The sequence below is a fragment of the Colossoma macropomum genome, unplaced genomic scaffold (genome assembly GCF_904425465.1).
Source record: "Colossoma macropomum unplaced genomic scaffold, Colossoma_macropomum, whole genome shotgun sequence".
Classification (NCBI taxonomy): domain Eukaryota; kingdom Metazoa; phylum Chordata; class Actinopteri; order Characiformes; family Serrasalmidae; genus Colossoma; species Colossoma macropomum.
The window spans coordinates 5,493-27,616 of record NW_023494949.1 but is presented as its reverse complement, the minus strand read 5'-3'; positions in this window follow the sequence as shown (position 1 = coordinate 27,616).

The window sequence follows — 22,124 nt, the reverse complement described above, 5'->3', positions numbered from 1 at the left end:
GCGTGAGCGGCTCATCGAAAACATGAGTTGGCTGTGCTAGCCTTCACCATCCTAGCGTTGATAGTATCGTATGACTGGGGGAGTCCTAACCAGCGGGTGGAATTGGAGCCGACTAAATTGGGAAGAAAATTGGCTAAGAATAATAATAAAAAAAAGAATAAGAACCTGTGCCTGGCCATCAGAAAGCCCAACAAGATTTCTTGGTTCTATTCTGAATATTTCATGCTGGGGGAGATGATGCCTTGACTCCTGTTCAAAATTTTAATCTTTAGCTACTAAATGTCTGGTTCATGAATACTTGCTCTTTTCCTAGGAGTTGCCTTTGCCTCAGTATCATGTCCCAGAATTTTTTTTTTCGAGGAAAAATAGCAGAGTACCAAGTATAAGACAAGGGCCTGCAACTAGGAGTGGGCCTGAGCCCTCCCCAAAGAAATGTATATGATATATTCTGAAGTATGTTCTCAAATATTATAGTTCGTATTTTAAGTGTTTAGGTCTGTTCCTTATTCTAAGGGATGTGGTGTTGATGAAATGATACTGGGACCTTGCCTCAGAGCTCCTGTGCCAAATTTGATTCTTCAGAGACCAAATGGCTAGGTCATGCTACTGGAACTTTGCATGGATGTTAAGGCTTTCTTTTCAACATTATTGCCCTTGTCTTAAGGTTTAGTTCATTGTCAGTGGGCAACAGACCAGAGCCTTAGAGCAAAAATTCTACACTTTAATTTTTCTTAGCTAAACGAAAGAAGTTTCAAAACAAGACACTGTGCCTAGGCTTCAGAGAACCAAACAAAATTTGTTGGTACTATTCTAAGGATTGTATTTCGGGGGAGATAATGTAAGGCCATATTTTTAATCTTTAGACACTTAAGGTCTGGTTCATGGGTACTCGTTCCTTTCCTGGGCCGTTGTAATTTCATGGCAATTTCTTTTCAATCATGGGGACTAATGAGAGATTTATTACATTCTCTATCCTTAAGTGTTGGCTTTATTTTTTGGGCTTTTGGCATTTGCCTCAGAATCATGACCCAGAAGTCATTATTTCGAGACAATTTTGCAGGGTACTGTTGGCCTGGGCCTGGGCTTTAGCCCTCGTAAAAATTATCTTTGCTATTTTCCTCATTTCAGAAGTGCAGTTATAAGACCCTGGGCTTCGGCCTCCAAATTTCCATTCTAATATTATAGGACATATCCTAAGTGTTTAGGTCTTGGCCTTATTCTAAGGGATGTGGGGTGATGAAATGATGCTGGGACCAAGCCTCAGAGCTCCTCTTTCAAATTTGATTCTTTAGAGTCCAAATGGCTGGCTCATGCTACTTGAACTTTGCGTAGATATTAGGTCTTTCTTTTCAACATGATTGTCTTTCTCTTTACTTGTAGTTCATTCATAGTCGGCTACAGACCAGAGCCTTAGAACACAAATCCTACACTTTGATTATTCTTAGCTAAACAAAAGAAGTTTGAGAACAAGACACTGGGCTTGGGCTTCAGAGAACCAAATAAAATTTCTTGGTACTATTGTAAGGATTTTATTTTCGGGGGAGATGATGTTAGGCAATTACTCTTGTTCAAATTTTTAATTTTAAATCACTAAAGGTCTGGTTCATGGGTAATTGAGTTTTTCCTGGGCTTTAGTAATTTCACGGCAATTTCTAATCTATCCTTAAGTGTTGGTTTTAGTTACAGGGCTTTTGGCCTTTGCCTCAGAATCATGCCCCAAATGAAATTTTTTCAAGGCAATTTGGCAGGGTGCCCTTGGCCTGGGCCTGAGACTTAGCCCTCCGCAAAAAAATAATTTGCGATTTTCCAAGGTGTTTTATGTTAGCAAGGGGACGCTGGGCCTAAGCCTTAGAGCTTCGATTCCATATTTTATTTTCACCATCTCATTGGCTTGGTTTTGGTAGCAGCTCTGAAACCCAACTGCATTCACAATGAAATTCCGCATATAGTCATGGAATGGAAGCTCCAAGGCTTAGGCCCATTGTCCTCTCACCAGCATAAATCACCTTGGAATACAGGAAATACATTTTTTGGGGAGGGCTAAGGCCCAGGCCCAGACTAAGGGCACCCTGCCAAATTCCCTCGAAAGAATGACATCTGGGGAATGATTCTGAAGCAAAGGCCAAAAGCCCAGGAATTCAAACCAACACTTAAGGATACAAAATATAAGAAATGTCTCATTAGTCTCTACGACTGATAATAATTTGCCATGAAATTACTAAAGTCCAGGGAAAGAACAAATACCCATGAACCAGACATTTTGTGTCTAAAGATTAAAAAGTTGAACAGCAGCCATGGCCGAGCATCATCTCCCCTGAAATAAAATCCTTACAATAGTACCAAGAAATTTTGTTTGGGTCTACGAAGCCGAGGCCCAGTGTCTTGTTCTCAAGCTTCTTTCATTTAGGTAAGAAAGATAAAAGTCTAGGACTTGTGTTCTAAGGCTCTGGTCCGTAGCCCACTAACAATGAACTAAACTTTAAGACAAGGACAATAATGTTGAAAAGAAAGACCTAAAATCTATGCAAAGATCCAATAGCATGGGCCAGCAATTTGGACTCTGAATTATATAATTTGGAATAGGAGCTCTGAGGCAAGATCCAAGCATTGTTTAATCAACACCACATCCCTTAGAATAAGGCCAAGTCCCAAACCCTTAGACTAAGAAATATCATATATGAAATGACAATTGGAGGCCGAAGTCCAGTGTAATATAAGTGCACTTCTTACCTGAGGCCAAGGACGAACAAATTTCAATGAAATCTCTGAGGCAATGCCCAGTATTAGCCATTTCATTTTGAGAGAATGAGATGGGCTCTTAAACACAGGCCCATAGCCTTCTATCCTATTACATTAGAATAGGGAATCAATATTGTGAAGACAGCACGTAGTATTCATGAGCCAGACATTTAGGCTTAAAAACATGCAAACTGAGCTTTGAGCCAAAGGTCAGGGGCCCAACATATAATAACCAAATCATAAGAACATTGACTATAATAAAGGAATGTGAGCTTGAAGTTATTGGGTCTTTGAACCGAAATCCCAACTTGTTCAGATGGTTGAAAAGAAATTGTGAATGCAGCAGGGTTTCAGAGCTGCTACCAAAGACCAAGCCAATGAGACGGTGAAAATAAAATGTGGAATAGAAGCTCCAAGGCTTAGGCCCATTGTCCTCTCGCTAACATAAATCACGTTGGAATCTAGCAAATACATTTTTTGACGCGGGCTAAGGCCCAGGCCCAGGCTAAGTGCAGCCTGCCAAATTCCCTCAAAAGAATGACATCTGGGGCACGATTCTGAAGCAACGGCCAAAAGCCCAGGAACTAAAATCAAAACTTAAGGATAGAGAATATAATAAATCCCTCAATACTCTCCTCGACTGAAGAGAAATTGCCATGAAATCTCTGAGCCAAAACCAAGTATGAGCCATTTGGTTTTGAGTGAATTAGATGGGACATGAGCTCTTAAAAACACGCCCATAGACCTCTATCCTATTACATTAGAAAAGGGAATTAATATTGAGACGACAAGACCTAATAATCATGACCCAGACTTTTAGGCTTAAAAAAACATTTTATCTGAGCTTAGAGCCAAAGATCATGGCCCCACTGCATAATGACCAAACCATAAGAATATTGACTATAATCATGGAATGTGAGCTTGGAGTCACTGGGTCTTTGAACCAAAATTCCAACCTGTTCAGATGGTTGAAAAGAAATTCTGAATGCAGTTGGGTTTCAGAGCTGCTACCAAAGACCAAGCCAATGAGACGGTGAAAATAAAATGTGGAATAGAAGCTCCAAGGCTTAGGCCCATTGTTCTCTCGCCAACATAAATCACTTTGGAATATAGCAAATACATTTTTTGGAGAGGGCTAAGGCCCAGGCCCAGGCTAAGTGCAGCCTGCCAAATTCCCTCGAAAGAATGACATCTGGGGCACGATTCTGGGGCAACGGCCAAAAGCCCAGGAACTAAAATCAAAACTTAAAGATAGAGAATATAATAAATCCCTCAATACTCTCCTCGACTGATGAGAAATTGCCATGAAATCTCTGAGCCAATACCAGGTATGAGCCATTTGGTTTTGAGTGAATTAGATTGGACATGAGTAGTTATTAACCCCGGTAAATGTCAAAATGACTTATGAGTTATGCGTTACGTCACATGTGAAATATGTAAAGTATTTTCCCAGGGGGTCTATGTGTATAAAAATGTAAACATCAGTGGTATGACGTCACGTCTGAAATATGTAAAAAAAATTCCCAGGGGTTGCTGTGTGTAAAATGTAAACATCAGTTGTATGACGTCACGTGTGAAAATAACAACTAATTTTCCCAGGAGGTAATGTGTGTAAAAAATGTGAACAACCATCGTAGGTTGTAAAGAATTTTTTTTTTCCGGCGATAAAATGTTCAATTTTCCCCAGGGTGCGTGTTGGGAGGGGTGGCAAGCGTGAGCAAACTTTCCTCTTGAGAAGTGTTAATGAAAAAAATGATGTGAATTTTGTGTAAAAGTTTAAAAGAGTGTGAAAAATTAAGAGTAAGGATGAAAAAAAAAAAGATGCGAGGACTTACCGTCGGTGAGGTGGGGTGGGGTGGTTGGGTCGGGGTATGGTGTGTGTGTGTGAATGCTTTTTGATAACTACCCGAGGTTTGCCCGGTATGATGCGTGGGAATAATTTTCAAAAGATTCCCAGGATGTGTTTTGGAAAAAAAGTTGTGTTTTGGAAAAAAAAGATTCCCAGGATGTAATGGTTTGACGTAGTTGTTGTTATTGTGTTTTTGAGTGACAGTAGCAAGTGGGGGGCCCCGTTCTGCTAAGCGTGACTAATAATTGAACAGGTGTCGTGGTGTTTTTCTCCTCACAATACTATAAAAACTGGCCGAGAGCCATAATAGTTGTAAAAAGTTGCTCATTATGGACCAGTTTGCGAGCAATTACAATACCCCTGCTGGGGGTCAAGCTGAGGTGATAAACTTATCGACCGACTCCGAGTACGAGTCTGACACCGAATCTGCGAGAAGTACGATGGTTCTCACAGATTCTGACGAATCATCCACAGCGGAGGATGGTGTTGTTCGCAACACCACAGAAAAGGACGCGCCAAACTCAGCTGTCGTTCAGGAAAGACCCAGCGTGATCGTGTGGCGATCTTTCAGCGGCACTGGTTCAGACGATTCACTCAGAGCGGGGGCGGTGGATGAAGTTATTTGTATCACCCCTGAAAAAGATGCGACAAACTCGGCGGCGGTTCAAGAAAGACCCAGCGTGATCGTTTGCAACGTCATCAACTGTGTCAACTGTATCACCGCGACGGACCAGGAGGAGGAGAAGGAGGAGGAGGAGAAGGAGGAGGAGGAGGAGGAGGAGGAGGAGGAGGAAGAGATTCCGGGGGTTTGTCAGCCACGACCCGGCGACCGCGTTTGCAACACGCCGAAAGTCGGTGCCAACACAGGTGACGGACCATCGATCGCAGATTACAGCCCGGTCTCCGATTACGAGGAGCGAGTTGATGAGTCGAGAGTTTCTGCTAATTTGACGTCAACGATGAGGTCTGTGTTATTTAACGACAACGCTGTATCTTTTTTTTGATGACAGGATACAGAGCGTTGCCTATGACAATGTTGCAACAAACGGAGGTGTGAACTTTCTAAACGTCGAAGATCCGGTCGATTTGTTTGAACTTGAAACTTTAGTGGACAGAACTTTTCGCTGCGACTTCATTCAATAGAATGAGTGTCGCTCAGTAAAACGATACAGGAATACTGACGATTGGGATTTATCGGATTTTACCTCACACGCTGATGATGGAGCGAATCAGGATGTTTTTATGCAGGATATCAAAGCATCGACTTTGGGAGGGTTACCACCGCAGAGCGAAGGACGCGCGTCACACGTTAACGATGGAGCAAATGGGAGCGCTTCGACGGGGTGTGAACGGAGGTGTCAGGCGGCAGACCCTGAAATTCACGCAGAAGACCTTTCGATCAGCAGGCCCTCCACAAGCGGGGAGGGGGATGGGGTGAGGGAGAGACACAGACCCATGTTTAATCACAGTGAATACAATTATCAAATACATTTATCGGATCTAGGTACAGGTTTGAATTTAATTCAGTTCACGCAGGCTCTGCACAATCGAGTAGACCGTTTGTTACAAAAAGCCAGACAGGTTTCACAAGGGGATGACATTATCCAAATAAGTTTGAAAGGTGAAAGCCTGTTTACGCCCGTGATATTTCAAACTAACGGAGAGGAGCTGAACGCTGAACATTTTCTGAATTACGCAGAATCGGTTGTTCAATCCAATAAAAAACTGTTAAGCGACAAATCACTCACACTGAACGTTCAGATAGTGAGAAACTTTCGAGGCGGAATAGGTTATTCCAGAATGATAAACAGTATTTTGTCATCGGAAATACTTACAAAAAAAGTAGGCATTTAGTTATATTTTTAAACGCTTACCAAAATTCCTGCTTCGCGTGTAGTTTGACGGGTGTGATGAAACCGGATTTGACCCAAAGCGAATGTCAAAAGGAAGCTCTACTACTTTTAAATCGGTTAAATATTTCACCGGAACATTTAGTTTAATTTAACGACGTGACTTTATTCGAACAATTTTTAAACGTCAAAATTGTGATTCTTTACAGAGTAAACAACGGTGGTTCGTTTCAGACTTTCCAAACGCATAAAGAGCCGCACGATAGACCTATTACCTTCTTTTGCTAAACAATCATTATTATGGTATTTTGAATTTAAAAGGTTTTCTCGGTGTTAAACATGTGTGCAAAGCCTGTCACAAGCCGTATTCGCACAGTAAATACACGCACCGCTGCGATTTTATGTGTAACGTGTGTCAGAGGGTTTTTTTTAAAAACGGAGAACGTTTTGAGGTGCGCGGAGTGTCTGAGATTCTGCAGATCACAGGATTGTTTTTCACACCACAAACGAATGGGATATTGTGAGAAGGTTAAATGGTGTGAAAACTGTAATCGCTCATACATAGTGACGACCAAACTCCACAAGTGTCCCCGGACCACGTGTAACATTTGCAAGTCGCCTTTAGCCGAGAAAGAGGATCCCTCTAAACACCAATGTTTTATCAGACCCACTTTGCCGAGGCCGCAAACGCAGAAATATGTATTTTTTGACATAGCGTCCTGTTTTACGGAACAAAACGAGCACGCGGCGATACATATACACACCGTCACGTACGAAGGTCGACATCGGTGCGCCACGGGTCACGAATGCATAGCAAAGTTTTTTAAACGTTTTAGAAAAAACAGATACAAAAAGTATACATTTATCGCTCACAACAGCAGCGGTTATTATTCGTATTTTATGCTAAATTACCTAACAAAGAACAAAATAGTACCGCATCTCATTACTCAAGGAAATAAAATCTTATGCATGACCGATATTTTTTTCAAACAACGTTACATAGACAGCCTGAGCTTCTTCCAAACGAAACTGGCTGATTTACCCAGAAGTGTTGGTTTTGAAAATGAGAAAAAGGGTTATTTTCCTCATTATTTTCACACAAAAGATAATTTGTGTTATGTTGGACGTTACCCGAAACCTGAAATGTACGGATATTCACAAATGGCTCCTACGGAGCGGACTGAATTTATAAACTGGTACGATTCTGTAAAAAAGGGTGTGTTTAATTAAAAAAAAAGGAACTGTACCAATATTGTAAGAATGATGTGATTATTTTAAGAAAAGCCTGCATGATATTCAGAGAACGAGTGCTGTCCATGGCCAACGTTTCAACACGTCACCATAGCCAGCGCCGCGCTAAGCCTGTACAGAACAAACTTTTTGCCGGATAGGTGTCTGGCGTTAACGGGGCCGCGTTATTTTATGAAAAAAAACAAAAGTTTTTCAAATTGCAGTATACAGTGGTTAGAGTTTGTCAAGTTCAAGGAGAACGTTTTCATCCAACACGCGCTGAACATGGGGGAAAAAATCCATTACTTGGACTTTACGAGTTTATATCCTTACTGCAACAAGCGTATGGCCTACCCCATTGGACACCCGACGGTGATTGTGACTGATTTTAAAGACATCAGAGAGTACTTTGGCATCGCCAGAGTCAAAATCTACCCCCCAAGAAATCTTTTCCACCCCGTGTTGCCTTTTAGATGTGATAAACTAAACAAATTAGTTTTCACCCTTTGTAGAACCTGCGCGGAGGAGGAGGCCGGGGACGCGTGTCGACATTCGGAAGAAGAGAGAGTCATAACGGCCGTTTATTGCACGGAGGAGATCAAAAGGAGTTTAAACCGGGAAAGTGTACGAGGTTTGGCACTTTGAACAAAACTTCTGCGATTTGTTCGCAGGATACATCGATTTACATTTGAAAAACAAAGTGGAAGCCAGCGGCTTTCCTCCGGGCGTGAACACCGACGCTGAGAAAAATGACTATTTGTTTAAGTTTAAGTGACACGAAAGTGTCGAACTGGATATGTCAAACATCGGATTTAACCCCGCTCAGAGGAGTATTAGCAAACTGTTTCTGAACGCTCTCTGGGGGAAATTTGGACAGAGAACGAATCGGATGAACACGGAATTAATAACGGAGCCTCGTGACTTTTTAGAACTAATGTTTTGCAAACATAAACGCATTTCCTGTTTTACTTTTATTAACGACGACGTTGCTTTGGTCCAGTGGCAGTACAAAAAGGATTATTTGCAAAAACCCGTGGTTTCTAACGTATTTGTAGCCGTTTTCACGGCGGCTTACGGACGATTAAAACTGTACGATGTGCTAGAAAAATTACAAAAGCGGGTGTTATATTTTGATACGGATTCTGTCATGTTCACGGCGAAACCGGGGGAACACACTCCTCCCACGGGGTTTTATCTTGAATCAGCTAACGGATGGAGATTATATCAAGGAATTTGTGTCTACAGGACCCAAAAGCTATTGTTTCGTCACAGCCGGCGGGCAAGTTTCTCTGAAGGTCAAGGGGTTTACAGTTAATCCGGAGACTTCTAAAATTCTTCATTTTGATTCCTTTAAACGGCTGGTGGAGCAGCACGTTAGCACGGGGCGATCCGACACTCTGCTGACCGAGACCCTTTTAATTCAAAGAAACAAAAAACGCTTGGCTCTGCGGAACGTCAGAGCTCTGAAAAAAATTCCATTAATTTATAACAAGAGAATACTGAAATCCGACTTTACCACGGTGCCTTATGGATTTTGACGTCAGATTAAAGTTGCCGTTTACATGTATTTTGGCCGGACCGAGCCGTTCGGGGAAGACGTGCTTTGTGCAAAGACTTTTGGAATGTTCTTCCAAAACTCTCAACGGAAAGGCTGGCAAAATCATGTGGTTTTATGAAAACTGGCAAAAAAGTTACGACGAACTGCTGGAGCTTATGCCCGACGTGGTTTTCGTTCAAGGAGCACCGAGCAGCCTGCACGACGCTGAACTACAAGGAGGAGGACGATCAGGAGAAGGAGGAGGAGGAGGAGGAGGAGGGGGAGGGGGAGGGGGTCCTCTGATAGCTCTGGACGATATGATGGACGTTATGAGTTAGTCCGTAGAATTAGAAAGGGCTTTCACGAGATATTCTCACCACAATAATCTTAGCGTGATATATTTGACGCAGAATCTATTTTATAGAGGAAAGAATTCTCGCACCCTTAGTTTAAACGCCTCCTACCTGATACTTTTTAAAAATCCTAGAGACAAGTTACACATTTCAATTTTGGCTAAACAAATGTATCCCGGACAATCGAAATATTTCCTGGAATCGTTCCAGGACGCTACGAGTAAACCTTTCGGTTATTTAATTGTGGATCCTAAAGCCGAAACGCCAGAAAGATTTAGGTTGCGGAGCGGGCTGTTACCCGGACAAGAATCTGTGGTGTAAGTACCTAAAACATAGAATTTTTTTTAAAAATGACGTCAGCCCGTTTAAGAAAAGCTCTCCCTTTTCTGAGCGCTTGGATAAACGCCAAGAGAAAAAAAAAGCCGACAAAAAAAAATTACCCAAATACGTGATTTTGGCCATATGCGAAATCGTTTTAAACGTTTTAAAAGGCAACGTTCCGCTGACTGACTCTCAGTATAAACAGTTTAAGAAAAGGCGACGCTGTTTAAGGCATCTGGCTGACAAAAGTTATCCGTTTGGACGCAAGTGTAAACTCATTCAGAAGGGGGGTTTTATCGCCCCGTTAATAGCCGCGGCCCTGCCTTTTGTGTTACAAATGCTGACCCCCAGGCAGCAATGAACCACGCGCGAAAACTGTACCTAGTCACTGCCGACCAATTGCAAAAACTCACACCCTCCTCCTCCTCCTCTAAAGGCGACATTAGGGAAAACAGCGAGAATGAACTGGAGCGGGAGATTAAATCCCTGTTGGAGAGAAAGGATTTATCCGCGGACACCAAACTGGATTTGTATTCTCAACTTTTGCGGAAATATCTGACTCTGGTCAAACAAAAATCTTTGAAAAAAAAAGAACTGACTTTAAGTTTGCCTCCTCCTAAAGAAGAAAAGAAGAAGAAGAAGAAGAAGAAGAAGAAGAAGAAGAAGAAGAAAAACGAAAAGGTAAAACACCGGACGGTTTCTCCATAAAGGTTTTGGAACACTTGCCCGGTCGTTCGAGAAACAAAGCCCGACTGATTATGGACGCGCTGGAAAACGCGTGGACGGCTCGCGGTGAATTCGTGTACAGAGGGGATGTCGTGGAAGGCAGTCATATATTTGATTTGTTAAAAACGGCAACCTCTTATCAGAAGCTGAATTACAAACCCGTCGGGTGGAGCAGTTTCCTTCGCAGCTTGGCGGACGCCAACTTTCCTTCGGGGGCCTTGGGTAATTCTTCTGTAAGGCGAGAGATGGAAAAATACAAACGCATCAAAGGGTCCGTTGATGATTCTTTATCGTTTAGCACGCCTGCAAGTACGCCCTCGCGGGTTAAAAAAAAAAAGAAATAGAAAAACACACTTTGAACCTCCGGGGTGGATGTCGTATTAAGAAATCTTTTCATTCGTATGCTTAAATAACCACATCATTTATATCTGAATCAAAGTACATTTTATGCTTTTTATAATCGTGTCATTTTTTAAACCAACGGATAATGTGAATGTTTGAATCTTTTTTTTTACATTTTTATTAAAGCCAAAATGCTTTCATTTATATCTGAATCAAAGTACATTTTATGCTTTTTATAATCGTGTCATTTTTTTAAACCAACGGATAATGTGAATGTTTGAATCTGCATTTTTATTAAAACCAAAATGCTTTAATTTATATCTGAATCAAAGTACATTTTATGCTTTTTATAATCGTGTCATTTTTTAAACCAACGGATAATGTGAATGTTTGAATCTACATTTTTATCAAAACCAAAATGCTTTAATTTATATCTGAATCAAAGTACATTTTATGCTTTTTATAATCGTGTCATTTTTTTTTAACCAACGGATAATGTGAATGTTTGAATCTTTTTTTTACATTTTTATTAAAACCAAAATGCTTTCATTCGTATGCTTAAATAACCACATCATTTATATTTGATTCAAAGTACATTTTATGCTTTTGTTTTTTTTCATTAAAACATAGTCTCATATTTTTCAACTCTTTTAATATGTTTTTTCTGTGTGTGTGTGTGTGTGTGTGTTTGAATAAAGTAAACATTTTTTTTAAAGCGTAGCGATTTTATTGAAATATATAATCACACAGACGTTAAAAGATCATTTTGTAATCATTTATTGATAAAATCACAACGGTAAACACAACTTTGCACGCCGTGTACAATATGACAGTAAGAATCTATCCGCAGCAAACTTTTTACATATTTTTAAACAGAGCGATCATTTTCTCGTAAATCGGTGGAATAAGAATTTAGAACCTGAGAAAACGTAAGACCCTTCATACGCTGTTTTAGAAAATACACACAGTGATGGCCGCAGGCGTCCGACATATGGTCTTGAACTTGCCTAGCGTTACACAAAACTCGTCGTGAATTATTTTTTAGAAAAAGCATGATGTAACTGGGGAAAAGTTCAGAGTCCGGCGGAAACCCGTAGGAATAAAAAAACTGCATTTCCATCTGACAGTATTAAAACAGCCAACCAGTGTTGTCCAGGCAGGGTGTGAGGATGCGTGTTGATGACGCAACAGGACGGAGGTGTGTGGTTTAACACCCGAGGCAGTTGATCGCAGGGGAATACGCCTCTGAAACTGAGGGTGCATCGCATGGCTTTAGGCATCTGTCTGGTGTCCTTTTTTTTTTTTTCAAAAATAGTCCATAAGCACTTCGCGTTTGTGATTAATTTCTAACACGTTGTCAAAAACCGCAAACACGATGATGTTTATGGTGTTGGGCAAAGGCGCTCGAAACCGGAGGTCCAGTCTGACGTGCCCCGACTGTATTAAGGAAACGTGTTCGCCCGAGCTTTCGTCGGGGGTCAAGTTGAACGCGAATAAACAGTAGCCCTGAGAAAAATCTTCACGAGAGATGGCCAAAGGCTGGTCCCTCAACCCTCTGTCCGTAGCCTTGACCAGGCTGAAGTATTCTCGCAGGCAGCGCTGCCTGGGAAAAAGGGGTCGAAAAGGCGTGGGTAGGACCCGCCGTCTACGCTCAGATTTGAAGATTCCACGTCGTAATGATGAAAATTAAAAGGATTTCGCGCGTAAGATCCGCTAAAAGCTTCGTTATGAACAAAACCTATAGCGATGAATTTTGGCACTTGGCCCAAAAATAGATTATCCTGGTTTGACACGCGACCCCCCGCCGGCACGCTTAACACTTTCACGTTAACTCGTTGTAATGAGTACCTTGCGTTAGACTGAAGCAAAGCTGACGCGTGCCCCAGTTTCACACTGGGTGACACGTGTATTCTTTTCACGTACAAAAGGGCCGATAAAATGTGAAGTTTATAGCCCGGGTTCGGATCCGATGACATTAAAACAAACTCAAAACAAACGTTTTTATTACGAACTAACTTGATTCTCACGTCGACGGAATTTAAAAGAAGCTTTTCCTGAAATGCAAAGTCGTTATGCAAATGTCCCATTAATTCGAACGTTCGGCTCCTTTCGCAATAAGCGCTTCGCCACGTTAACCCCTCATTGTCTCTGTTCGGGTCAGCTTCGTCCATGCGCCCCGCCGTGTCTTTGCGAAACAGCCCCGCTGCGAATTGCGAATTCAGAGTAGGTTCGGAATAGTTGAGCAAACACTCCAGAACGGCCCTGTAGGCGTACGTGGAACCGCTTTGAGAAATGAGCTTATCGCCGAGGGACAGGTCGACTTGACTAAAAAGAGTGGCCGCGGGGTAATTGATCAAACCTACGGCCGCGCCGGCCGCCAGATCGGTTCCGTCCGCGTTGGTAACTTTGCACGTGAGGTACAAAAGCGAACGGTTCAGATCGATGTAGGTGTCCCCCGACCCCGCTATAAAAAATTCCAGGGGGCCGTTTTCGGTGATGGCCGTGATCGGTGGCGTTTCTACATATTTGTAGGATTCTATACTGTGTTGCGTCATAGGGATCGTAAATAGGTCCAGCTCGGACTTCATGCATTCCGCCGAGGCGCTGTGTATGAGAGACATCTTTTAAAATATGTCGGGAGCCGCACGGGTTTTCCGCTCGCTCTTTTTTTTCTTCTTATTCCTTAAACGAGAGGCGCGGACGAGCGCACCCGCCAGCTTCCTGTTCAGACTGAGGCCTTTTGAAAAAACGCTTTTATTTTTAAAAGGTACGGAACCGCGACGCATGCGTCGATTCGCGCGGCTCAAAACCACCAGGCCTTCCCCCTCCTGCCGCCTTTCCGACGCGTTTCCCAGTAATTTCCCCGCCGCTGCGGAAACCACGTCTTTCGCGATATTTTTAGCAGCGGTCTTGAGGTGCGGTCTGACCAAGTTGAAGCCCGATTTTAGCAGAGGCTCCGCCAGTCTAAATAAACCCCGAAAAACGTTGCCGATCCCTCTTCCGTACTGCACGGGCGCTCCGCTGAAACCTTCTAAACCGGACCCCGCCTGTCGCGTATAGTAGAGGACGTAGGGGCTAGGGTCGGCGTGATAAGCAGACATTTTTTTATCGGATCGGTCTAAAATGTAGCTTCACAATCACTTTTCCAGATTCGAATTTGACGTTTCGGTTTTGATCCCTCTTTAACTCTATTAAAATTTAATCAAACACGTGTTTGCTGACCGGGTTGTAGTGCACCTTGTCAAAGTTTAGCGTGACGAAATCCAGATGCGCTTTGGGTATTTGAACGGTTCGCAAAAGAGGTGCTAAGGTATCGGCTACAATCTGATGCGAAGAAATATCCGAATAAAGAAACAAATAAAACGTTCCGCCTTTAATATGGGCAGGGAATTTAGTTTCGGTGGGGTCAATCCACTTCTGTTCCTCGAAGCCCAGAATGTGCGCCAACTGTCCGTGCGTTCGAATCCGAATAGGCCATCTGTTCAGCGAGGTCAGTCGTACAATCTCCTCCGGTGTGACCCCTAATTTTACCCGTCTCGTGACCTAATCCAAATATAATTCGACGTAGGTTTTGGTGGTTCTAAAATATTTGTTTATTTCGGTCAAAATGTCAGCGATGTAAGTATAATAACCGCATTTTACTTTAAAAACCACCTGTTTACTGAGATCCGGCCCTTCGCACACCCAAAAGTCCGTTTCCTGTCGCCCGCCGTCCGCCAGCGTGTACCAACACTGGGGAAATGAAATTTCTGCTAAGCCGACCTCCCAACCGCCCCTGAGGTGAACGGTTTTGGCTAACTTCGCCCTGTAGCTGGATATATCGTTTTGAGGGTATAATTTGTCGCTAGCGTTACTCGGCAGAGTGATGAAAAAATCTCTGGTTTCTTCCATGGTGGGGGTCCGCGCTTCCGAATAAGGCTCGCGCCGCTCTCTCACGGGGTTTTTATCGAGCGTCCTGGATAGAATTTTCGTTTACCCAGGAGTCAAATTTTTTATCCCAACCTTTCCATCTCACCTTAACGAGAACCTCGGATTTAGTTTTTTTCCTAGCCAGTATTTTTTCTACACGATAGACTTTATTTTCAGGTACAATAATTTTCTGCATTTCTCCTTCATAAAAAGAACCTTCTATTATTTCATTATCGAGGTCTTTTAGTTTATACATCGGCGGGTCTCGTTTAATAATTTTATCCACAAAAAAATATTCATCCGTGAAAGACTGTTCGTAACTTTTCGTGAAGACCCTGCGCTCTTTCGAAATCCGAACCGCGTCACCTATTTTAAACTTGGGTCGGGATAATTCGCCACTCATTCTTTTCCCGTACAGATGATGAAACACCTGTATCTGATTGCCCTCGTTCACTTCTTCGGGACGCATTTGAATGGATCTGTGGAAGGCGCGACTGTAAGCGCTCACTAGTTCCTGAAGCACATCTAAATATCTCAAGGTGTTAAAACCTGTAAAATATCTGAACATCCGCGTTTTGAGGGTTTTGTTAAATCGCTCCACCACAGAGGCTTTCAATTCGCTAGCCGTGGTAAAATATCTTATTTTATATTTGTTTAAAAGTTTTTTTTAAATAAATGATTACAAAATTCTCGCCACTTGTCACTTTGAAGAGTGACGGGTTTTCTACCTCGTAAAAGTATTTGTTCAAAGGCCTTCGTTACGCTCTTGGCGTTCTTATTTTCCAAAGCCTCCACCCACGCGTATTTTGAAAACACATCTATGCAGGATAAAATAAACTTTTTCCCATCGTTGTGCTCCGATAGAGAGGATAAATCTGCCAAGTCTAACTGCCATTGTGAATCTTTTTCGCACGCTAGTACGAAACTCCTTTTAAAGTTTATTCTTCGGGGTTTGTGTAGCGTGTAAGTGTCTGAACTTTGTAAAAACCCATCAATTTCATCTTTATTTTTATTAGCCAACCCCACCTCCCTTACGCTTTTGATAAAGGGCTCCCTACCACACAGAACGCCTTCCGACCCGGGTTTATGGTACAACTCTTGCAGCGCCGTCTGAGACATGTCCAAATGGTCGAGGTGTGAAACACGTTAGGGTTTTTATATTTTCTTCTGGGTAAAACACGGTCTAAAATAAAATGTGGAGAAAACAAACTGATGACAGAAAACGACTTCAAAAGGTTTTTATGTTTTTTTATTTTTTTTGTTTAAAGGTTTTTATATGTTTTTTTATTTTTTTGTTATAAATGGTTTATTTCTTTTATAATTTTTTTGGTTGTTAGTATCTAATCTACTGACAAACCGTTAGTTGAGATATAGGTAAATTAAAAAATGATTACACTATTAAAAATATTAAAATGATTACACTATTAAAAACATTAAAATGATTACACTATTAAAAACATTAAAATGATTACACCATTAAAAATATTAAAATGATTACACTATTAAAAATATGAAAATAAAAAATGATTACATGATTAAAATATTAAGATTAAAATGATTACATGGTTTAAAATATTAAAATGAAAAGACTATACAGTTTGTCTAATAAACATGCACAAAAGGGGTTCAAAAATATGTAAACTACTAGCAGCGATCAAAAGATGTCATAAAGGTGCTATAAACAATTACACAAACTCAAACGACTAAAATATTAAATGAAAAACGTGGTGTTTTTTAATAAAACAAAAAGGTCCCAGTTTTTTTCTAATAATAATAATAATGTTTTATGGTTTGTCTAATAAAAAAAATATACAATGTATAAACTTACTAGCAGCAAAAAAAAACATCGGTGTCATAAATGTCTTATGTACAAATACACAATCTCTCTCTCGCGAATCACTACACGGATCTGTCATCCTCAGACCCTCAGAATTTTACACACGTCCAATTTTATTTCCAATTCACAAGCGGGAATGAGATTCAGCCACTTCTGCTTTAACTCGTTGTCCAGAATCTTACGGGGACGCCTTCCACGCAACTGTGCTGTCTCTGTGATGGGTGTTCAATTTGACACCCAGCGCAATCTCTCGTGACCCATTGACGAACAGCCAGGATGATCGCTCTTGCCCAGATAAATTCCACAATTTTCGTGGCTCGGTCCTTCAGACTGAGGTCCGAAGGCTTCTTGCTCTGACTTTCCGAGCTGGCGCCGGCGTCAAGAGGTTCCTCGCATTGACCTTTTGACCCCGTTCCTGAGAAAGCGCTCGCGTTCTCTCTCTCACGCTGCTCGATGTCAGCCGGCGAAGAAGGTCGGCTTTGTAAGCCGTCCTCGTCCACCACGATAAATTCATCGCTGTCCAGATCGGTCACGCCGGAGACTTCCTCTTCCTCTTCTTCTACCTCGCTGGCGCTGGTCGAATCTGAAATGTCATTTTCGCCGCTGTTTTTTACGTTCCACGAGGTCTAGATCAGAACTCTCTTCATCGTGCTCTGGCTGGTGAGTGGGGGAACACCCCCAATCTCTCCCGCTGGGCATGTCCTCGCACATGCGCATCGCTGTTTTGTCATCTTGGTATTTAGACATCAGACTTGTCGGGCGTGGAATATGACAGCTGTCGCAACCGCGTATTACGCTGGCTGGTGATAGAGAGAGAAAATCGTTAAAAGGTTTAACGGGCTCGTACATGCTTACTCTTCGGCCACACGCTGCAACTTGAAACGGTATAACCCTTTTCACGGCTTATATTCACAAACTACGGTACCTCAAACGGTCAAAATGAATTCTTAAGAAAAAAAGCGTTTTTCTTACCTGTCAGAACATGTTTGACCGCGTGATAAATATCCAGTAGTTCGCTCTCCCGCAAAGTTATTTTAATCAGCTGGACGTGCTCTTCTTTTTCAGTAGGGGCAAAATAAAAAATCCACTGGTCGTCATCGCTGGAGCCCACGTTTTCATGCCTTATCACAGGTGACGTGCACACTTCCAGTCGAACTCTGTAGGTAAACTCAGTGGTCAGGGTGATTTGACGCAAATAATGCGCGGATCTGACCTTCAGTGTGATTGTGGCTGACCTGGACAGTTCGGTCTTGTGTTTTGTGTCGCGAACCATGCATGACCTGTTTCTGGCCTGTAAGATCACAGCATGCAATTTCCCCACTTCATTCGTTTTCGGGACGGTCTGGTTTAACAGGTACAACTCCTTTTCAGAAATGGAGACTTCAGTCGGCTTGTCACTGTGAAACAGTCTGCTCTGACGAAAAACGATGTAGCGATTGTTCAGCCGGGTTTCTTTCGGCAAAATTGTCAAATACGTCATCGAAAGACATCTCCTCTTTATTCTCGGTTTAAACAGACTGTCGTCCGCTCTGAATCTGTCGATTTCCTGCTTTTTCTTCTGCGAAGGTGAAACATCGTTTTCTTCCCGAATCGAACGGGGCCAGCAGTGTTTAGGTATGTCATTGCGAACGAAGGCCTTCCTCGCGCTCAAAATTTGACTGGTCCTCAGGGGTTGCTCCTTCAGTTTCAGTCGTTTTAGGCTGTTTGGCCACACGAAATAAGGTATTCCACACTGTAAACCCGAATAAGTTCAATTAACTCAATTTTTTTGAGGAAACTGATTACCTCAAAATATTTGAGTGGACAAACTTTATTCTTTAAAGTGAACAAAACTTAAATATTTTATGTATACCAAATTTTATAAACCTGATTACACTATACTTAAAATTGAAATGTTCTCTTAACTATATTGATTTAATTTCATTTGGCGTTAAAAACTGTATACAGTATACTTAATCTTTTAATGTTTTCGTAACTACATTAATTAAATTTAACATAACTCAAAACATTGCGAACTTTTAAGTCTGATATACTCAATTTAAAATATTGGGTATACATTTAAAAAAAATGCATCTTAATTAACTTAATATATTTTCAAAATATTTTGACCAGCAAGTACTAAAATAAGTCTAATACCTTACTTAAAACATTTAAGGAAACTAATTACCTCAAAGTAATTAAGTAAACATAACTCAAACATATACCATCACAAAACTTAAAAAAAAAAATCACAAAGAAACAGAAATCTGTCAAAAATTAGCATTTTATTGTAACCATTCTAGAACATGTCCACAATTCTCTAACAGCATACAAGCTTGTAAAAATTATGTACATTTACTGTACCCATTAAACAAAAATGTATTTTCAAGAAGCATTTTCAATGTAAATGTATTTTCAAACAAGCTTTCAATGAGGCGCAGTAAAACCTTTCACTGAAGTTAAATCAACAGAAAGCACACATTTTAGTGTTTTAAACACAAGAAAGAAAAGTGAAAAACCTGCGAAAAGAGGGGGAAAACCTCTTTACACAAGCACAAAAAAGGTGCTTTGGTGCTCAAGTAAAATTCTGTGTACATGTTTCTGTACCAGTTTAACAATAACAAAACACTTTGAATAGCTTAGATTTTACACATTTATCAGAAAATTATATGCAACTTGTATTACTTATTTGGAATGTACTGTGCATTTAAAAATAGTACTATAACCTACAAAAACTGCACCTCTCAAAAACAAGTTTAATGAGCAGTAGAACATTGTAATACGTAGAGTCAACAAAATAGGCAGGAGCTGGTTGTGAGGGGAAGTATAATACTTTTTACAGAACCATACCTTTTTCTTTTGAAGTTTATTTAACAAATTTAAATTATTTATGATTTTATGATTTAATTAACTGAATTTTTATTTCCACCGATCCATACTTCAGGAAGCTGAAGTTGCCTGAATGTAATTGCTACAAAAAGTTAACTTCAGTATTGTTACTTTGAATTTATCATTTCTAATGTCATCATATAGATTCACTGAATAAAAGAGAATGAACTCTGACAGATGAAAATAATCAAATTCCCCATTGTTAGAATCTGGATCATGGCACAGTACCTACCCACAATCCATTCACATTAATACTTTAGGCAACTAACTTCCCATAAATGCAAAAACCAAACATTAGCTGAGTAAACATTGGAGGGGTAGGAATGGGAGAGGAAAAAAATAAAAATGCAACCAGTCCCATCTAGAAGCAGCATATTGCTTGCCAATTTACACCTTCACCAGCAGATCATTTTTTAGATTCAGTAACCTGGGTGATAGTGGTTTGAAGTCATCTAAGCCCATGAGGACTTTCTGGATGAAGTTGAATGTGTGGGTCAGTTCTTTTGGATAGTCAAGGTGTAGTGCATACATTAAACCAAACATCATGAGGAAAGCATCAGCCAAATTAGGCCCCTCATTCAGAACAATGTCACCTTCCAGCACAATGGCAATCCTGACAGGACTGAACTGAACAAGGGAACTTGGGTCTTCATTTACCACGCTTAAAAGAGCTACTGCCAGGTCTGCAATGTCTGGCTCATCCTCTTGTTCTGTCTGAAAAAATTGCATACACATATACACTATAAACATCCTGTGCAGTATTTCTTTCCATCATTCTGTCACCTTTCGCCCTCTTTCCAACAAACAGCTAGTACAAGTATCCCAGACACTGTGGCATTGGTGAAGTTTTTTCAACTATTTAGGATGCAATTTGATTCTTTTTAATTGTGAAACATGAAGTTGATTTTTTTTTAATGCTGTTTGGACAGGAAAGGGCACAAAGTGACTCGACACCAAAACTTTGTAATTATTGTTTTAAGAAACATTTCTCATTGTCTTTTAAGTTTTGTGTGCAAATGGAAAAAATATATGGTAAACACAAAAAAACATATTTGGCAACTTACATTCCAAGTCCTGAAAAACCTAGAGTCATCTTCACGTAGATACACTGGGAGGGCTCGAAGTGCAGCAGTACGTCTGTGGTTAACATCACACTGCTCCTGTAATGAGTCACAAGCAAAATTAGATAAGGGACAGAAAGGAATAGAAAGAAGCAGATACACAAGAATAAGCACTTACAGCAGAAGCAGAGAAGCAGCAGCAGAAGAAACATAATCGAACAGCAGCAGATAAGGAGAGGTAGAAACAGAAAAAGCAGCAGCAGAAGCAAAAGAAAAACAAAGGAAATGAAGGAAATTAGCTAGGCAATATTTTTGTTAAAATACAAAAAGGTGATCTTTCACACCAGTACATCAAAGGCAGTAAAGATGCTCCTCATAGCCTCAGCCGTCTTGCCAGTACGTGCAGCCTTCTGCCTAAAGACAGCCAACAGTCGCGGTGAATGCTTGTCTAGCTCTGCATAGAACTTGCTTTGCAAGTTCATATTTGTGATCCTGTGGAATTCTGCACAAATCTAGACGTACAAAAACACAGAGACTTTCAATTTAGATTACCTTTAACTTAAAAGTTTTTACAATGATAACATTACTTTTTAAAAATGACACAGTGAAAACACTGAAAACAATGGGAGCACATGGGAGAAGGTTAAGAAAGAATTCACCTGTGACTCCAGTCGAAGGGCAGGCCAATTCTGTAGAAAATCCTTGACTGGTTGTGATGGGTTGTCGACAATGATCTGCTTACGACGCAATGCATATGTAGTTTGCATTAATCTCTCTATCCTCTGTAGATTTCTGTCTGTCTTTGATATTTCATCAGCTATTTGCACTCTTAGTCGTTCCAGGCTCAAGGCGTCCTCTCCTCTTGGGAAATTTGGTAGATAGTTCACCTCAGCTCTACGAGCTCTTTTGATGTTGCAGTGGGGTGACTCTCTCTCTGGGTTACTTCGGCTCCTCTTCCCTGAGTTAACAGCCACCTCATCACATCCAGATCTGCTCAGTTTGGTCCGGTAGTTACCCATCTTGAATTTTAAACTTGTTTTCCAGCCATACCAGCCACAGTGACTTCCTGGCTCTGTAAGGCAGGGGTGCTTGGTAACAAGAGCTTCTGCAGCTTTAGCCATTTCTTTATCACTAGGGTACGCCTTGAAAGTGTGCATAGTTTTGGCCATATTTTCCAAGATGTCATGCTTTTGTGCTCTTGTTAATTTCAAAGTCTTCCCAGTATTCTGATATGCTGTATTGCCAGCTTCAAGGACGTACTCAACATCGTAGGAAAAGAGAGGTACAGGAAATACATCAGGCCAGGTCTGCACACGTGCCAGGGCATGGGGCAGTAATTCTGTGTCTGAAGTTCCAGTTGAGCTAGTATCACTCTCTGATCTGAAAACCTTCACTACAGCCTTTTGTGGCAGTTCTGTAATGTCTGAAAGAACGCAGAGCTGTCCTCCAAAGTCAGGGTCTTCATATTGTAAGTTGAAGTCAAAATCAAGATGAGGTTCAAA